This window comes from Babylonia areolata, chromosome 32 (assembly GCF_041734735.1).
Source record: "Babylonia areolata isolate BAREFJ2019XMU chromosome 32, ASM4173473v1, whole genome shotgun sequence".
Classification (NCBI taxonomy): Eukaryota; Metazoa; Mollusca; class Gastropoda; order Neogastropoda; family Buccinidae; genus Babylonia; species Babylonia areolata.
In genome coordinates, this window is record NC_134907.1 from 20,128,936 (window position 1) to 20,133,935 (window position 5,000).

The 5,000-nt window shown below is 41.9% G+C and overlaps 1 protein-coding gene across 1 annotated transcript in view; it reads right to left on the reverse strand.

The window, feature by feature from the left end:
- LOC143276577 (cyclin-dependent kinase 6-like) overlaps positions 1-3,525 on the reverse strand; it is a 61,040-nt gene extending 57,515 nt beyond the window's left edge. The window contains exon 1 of the mRNA XM_076581169.1: positions 3,483-3,525. The gene's annotated coding sequence lies outside the window, so the exon portion shown is untranslated. The remainder of the gene's footprint in view (positions 1-3,482) is intronic.
- Between the last annotated feature and the right edge of the window lie 1,475 nt (positions 3,526-5,000).

The window sequence follows — 5,000 nt, forward strand, 5'->3', positions numbered from 1 at the left end:
TGTAATCCATGTCAGCGTTCGGTGGATTATGGAAACAAGAACATACTCAGCATGGACACCTCAGAAAGCGGAGTATGGTTGCCTATACAACAGGGTAAAAACTCATACACGTAAAAGCCCACTCGTGTACAGACAAGTGAACGTGGAAGTTGCAGCCCATGGATGCAGAAGAAGTTCCATCCCCAAATGTCAGACAAAATAATCCCCGAGTATGACTGCCAACATGGGTGGGGCAAAATACTAAAAACAGTCATTCACATAAAATGTGACTGCTATGTACAACACACGAGTGATCGTGGGAGTCGCAGCCCACAAACAAAGGGGGGCAACCAGTGTTTTCCTTTCATCGAGATACCGGAAGAAACTTCCTCATTCTGTTGGTCAACCTCCTACATTTTCTATATTGGACACAGCCCTGATCCCAATTCTTAAGTGAAGTCATTGTAATTTTACGTCATCTCTTTAAATATTCAAAACAAGTGCGTGTCTTAACTCTCTCCATACGAACGGCGAAAGAGACAACGTTAACAGCGTTTCACCCCAATTATCATCATCAAAATATTGCAAGCGGAAGGCTCTTATACTGAAGATGTGAATGTTGACAAAGAATACCACAATTCTGACGACGGAAGCTAAAGGTTGGGTCATTCAGACACCCACTGGACATCCGAGGGGTCTGTGTAGAGGAGAAGAGAGAACTGGCCGTACTGAGTGAGTTAAGAGTCAAGTTTGTTAACTGTTCTAAATACGTGAGGTGTTCATAGATGCCTCAATGTGAACTGGAATGTAACTTAATAATCTTATGTCATCTCTTGATTACTCAAACACATACTGTGTCTATCAAATGCCTGCTTTACATTTGAATTGTAAACATGAGCTACAGGATCACATGTGAATTCCTCTTTGGAGATAATAAACTTGACCCGACTTGACCTGACCTGAAAACATGTCTTTTCCAAAAGCATACTTCCACTTCAACGAAAATTTGTTGTCACAATGACTAGATGGGTCCCTTATGTCATTTTGTGCATGCATTTTTTTGTCCATGTAAGTACAGATCTGTGTGTGTGTGTGTGTGTGTGTGTGTGTGTGTGTGTGTGTGTGTGTGTGTGTGTGTACATGCCTGTGTGTGTGTACATGCCTATGTGTGTGTGCATGCCTCTGTGTGTGTGTGTGTGTGTGTGTGTGTGTGTGTGTGTGTGTTGTTGTTGTTGTTTGTGTGCATATGTGCATACCTATGTGTGTGTGTGTGTGTGCATGCCTGTACATGTGTGTGTGTGTGTGTGTGTGTGTGTGTGTGTGTGAGTCTGATAATTTGGCTCTGCTACATGTCTGCATATTTCTGTTAACACTTTGGGCTTCCTGTTATCAGGGTATTATCAGGGAGGTAAGTGCATACAAATCTTCGTTATAAATCAATTTGATTTGGTAAATGTAGACATTCCTGTTTTAAATATACAATACCTTAACATAATGAGTTTTGGCACATTTGTTGATAAAACATACAACACTGTGGATTCTACAGCCTGATTCTGTTATTTCTGTTTGTATGTTTGTATACATACATAACTTTGTGAGTTCTGGTATTGTTTGCATCTGGCGAAGTTTTGGGTCTTCTTGTTAACATACACGAGTGAGTTTGGATATTCCAATTCACAAATGAACAGCATGTTGCAGATGCTGGCTTCTGCGTTATCAACAGCCATGGATTCTTTGTGAAAACTGTTGCTGTGATCATAAATAATAATGCATGAGAAGTAATGTGAACAGTGAATAAATTTCTTTTGTCATACTTCCTTAAAATTAGCACAATTTCCGTATGACTGGCATTCACACCCACATCAATGTTGTGTCATGTGTAGCAAACCATAAAAACGAAAACTGTTGCTGTGATAATAAATAATGCATGAGAAGTAATGTGAACAGTGAATGCATTTCTTTTGTCATACTTCCTTAAAATTAGCACAGTTTCCATATGACTGCCATTCACACCCACATCAATGTTGTGTCATGTGTAGCAAACCATGAAAACTTCCCTCTGTTTCAGGTCCCGGTCTAAAGTCTTCTACTGACTCACCACTTCCTACTTGGGATGCTGCTCTGTTAGCTGTACCATAAAGACTGGTGACATATACTCCCCATCGTCATGATCAACCTTCCAACAAGAAGTGGATAAGTGATGATATGTAATAACACACACACACAACAGTTGATGAGAATGGCTGGTAACTGGTAGTGGTAGTACAATTAAATCTTTTTTCTGCCACGGCAAAAAGTTGTGGGTAGCTAGTTAAATCAGTAAATCACTAAATGACAACAATGCAGCTGCTAAGGTCCTTTGTTTGGGAGTCTGGACAATGAACAACCATTGGGAGTCTGGACAATGAACAACCAATGGAAAAGACATGTAACCTCAGTTTCACATCTACACTGACACAGATCTGGGCCAAGCACAATGTAGTCAATCACTACACAGATCTACCACGAGAAGAAACATGAGCTGAGCAATCCGGTCAACTGTTACAGCTCACTCACTCACTGAACGCTGGAAGTCAACACTACCGATAGTAGGATTTCAAAAAGTTGCAGAAACTAGACAACCGCCGAATTTTTCCTGCTTTGCCACGCAAACACTTTCCACGCTGACATCGTCTGCTTGGGAAAAGTCCTAATCACCCCTGTAACACATCGGTGGCAATGCTGACATTCACGACAAAAAACCACCATGCTTCGGAGGAGAAAAAAATTACGCGCACTCACACACACATTCACACACGCTGCATTCCATTCCTGTCCCACATAACACAAACCTAGAGTTCTCTCTTCGTGACTGATTTTTGACACGAAAAACAGAATCAGCAAACTAAATCGGGACAAGGTTCACAATGGTCACATTCCGAAATACTCACAACAAAGACTGAAGGAGCCTTATTTCGGTAAGAATTCCAACGAAGGACCAATGTCCGAAACTACAAACAGTGGCAGGTCAAGCCACCCAAGCTGGGCTCTGATCCGTCTATCGACTTGTATCGATCACACATTGCCGGTCGTCAGTGCAGGTGGTGAGCGCTGCTCGATCACCAGGCGCTGCATGCCTTCGTTTCGGGCTCCACGCATGCAGCCATGCCGTTTGACACCGGAGGCGGTCACACTCGACTCATCCAACCTGCCTGCTTCCTGCCAAAACCACCTTCCCCAACCAGAAACCACCTTCTGACATCTAAGGATGGAAGACTGCGTTCAAATAATGTAACAGTGTAATAAAACAGATAATCAATAATGCGCTACGGAATTCTGTTCCCAACAGTTGTATGCAAATCAGGAATGAATGAAACCACCATGAGACCCACACGTTTTGCGGCCGAAAGGTCGGTGCGAAGAAAAGCCTTTTTGCGGGCGAGTTTTGCTATGAAATTACAGAAAACTTATCGTTGGGCTTCATAAAACTAAGTATAAACGTAATATTAAGATTCGTCGCTTACCTGATTTTTAAGAAATATTTTTTTCAACTTTCTTTCATAGAGATTGTAGCACTGGCACACACAGAAAGCGCCAAAATCACGTGACTATTCCATGTGCTCTTTGATTGGCTGATATGTTGAGAAGTATGCGAATCCAGATGTCAGGTCAAAGGTTAACAGGTGGGCGATTATTGTGAAGTGGGGGAGAGGGGGGTACGGTTGCGTAGAGTGTTGAAAAATTGAACCACAGCTAATGTCTCGGGGGGGAGGGGGGGAATCAGTGCTCAGTTCTGCTTTTGCGCGTGCTCTGGACATTTTACGATTTGTGTTTTTCTCCGTCTGGCATTGCTCACACGAGCTGAAAATGTGAATCACTGAATGCCTTTCGCAATGTGTGTCTCATCATTTCCCCCCCTGTGAGAGTGGCTTGCGGCGCTCGAAATGAGTAGTTTGGTGCAAAGACATTGCATGGCTCATTTGGATCCCCCCACCCCCTCCCTCCCCCCTTGAAACGTTCATGGCGGTTTATGACTGGTTCCGTCAGTCGTGAATCATAGCACCCAGTTGACATCCAATCATCAGCACTAGTTTTACAACTGGTGCAATTTTCCGTAGGACTGACCGGTTCATTGACACGGTCGGTCAGAATTATGGCATGTTTATTTGAAGGCGCGCGTATGGATGCCAGCCACTGAACAGCAACATGCGTTGCTTCTTGTACTAAGCTGCTTCCATTGTCAGGGTGGATCATCATAGTGGTCACGACGGCCGGTGACTTTCCACTGCCGGCGGCATCACTTGAAGTTCTCATCTTCCCGAATCATTTTTGTTGTTGTTGTTGTTGTTCCATTTGGTTTTCAGTGCAACGTCTTTCCCCCAATGGGACTGATCCCAATTGGTGACTGTGTGTTGGCTTCATAACGAGCTACTCTATGTTGTTCACTGAGACCTGGCAGAGTTTTGTACAGACGTTGTAGAGATAAGATAAGATAAGATAAGATAAGATAAGAATAACTTTATTATCTCCAACTGGAGAAATTTGGTCAGGTGCATTATCACAACATAGACAAGTAAACAACATGGGGACCATAACTGTAAAAGCCAACAACAGCCCCTACAAATATTACGAAGATACAAATGTAAAAAACATCACATACATCGTTTCATACATACATCCACACACTGCAGGTAATAACTAGTATTCTTAATGTAAAAACAGAAAGAATTAAGAAACATTATTTGAATATAATTATAAACATAGCCTACTATACTGCACATTGATTATAATAGACAGATAAGATAAGAGTAAAGATGAATTGCGGAAAACCACAACCAGATAATCAGCACACATCTGCACCCACCCACCCCACACACGCGGATAACTTGATTAAACAAGAGTAATAAACATATGTTCTCAAATAAAAGCATTTCACATATTCGCTTTTAAAAACATTGCAATTAATTATTACATCGTAATTATTAAACAGTAATATATTTAGAATATGGACGTTAGCATTAGACATATTCCACTGTACATTC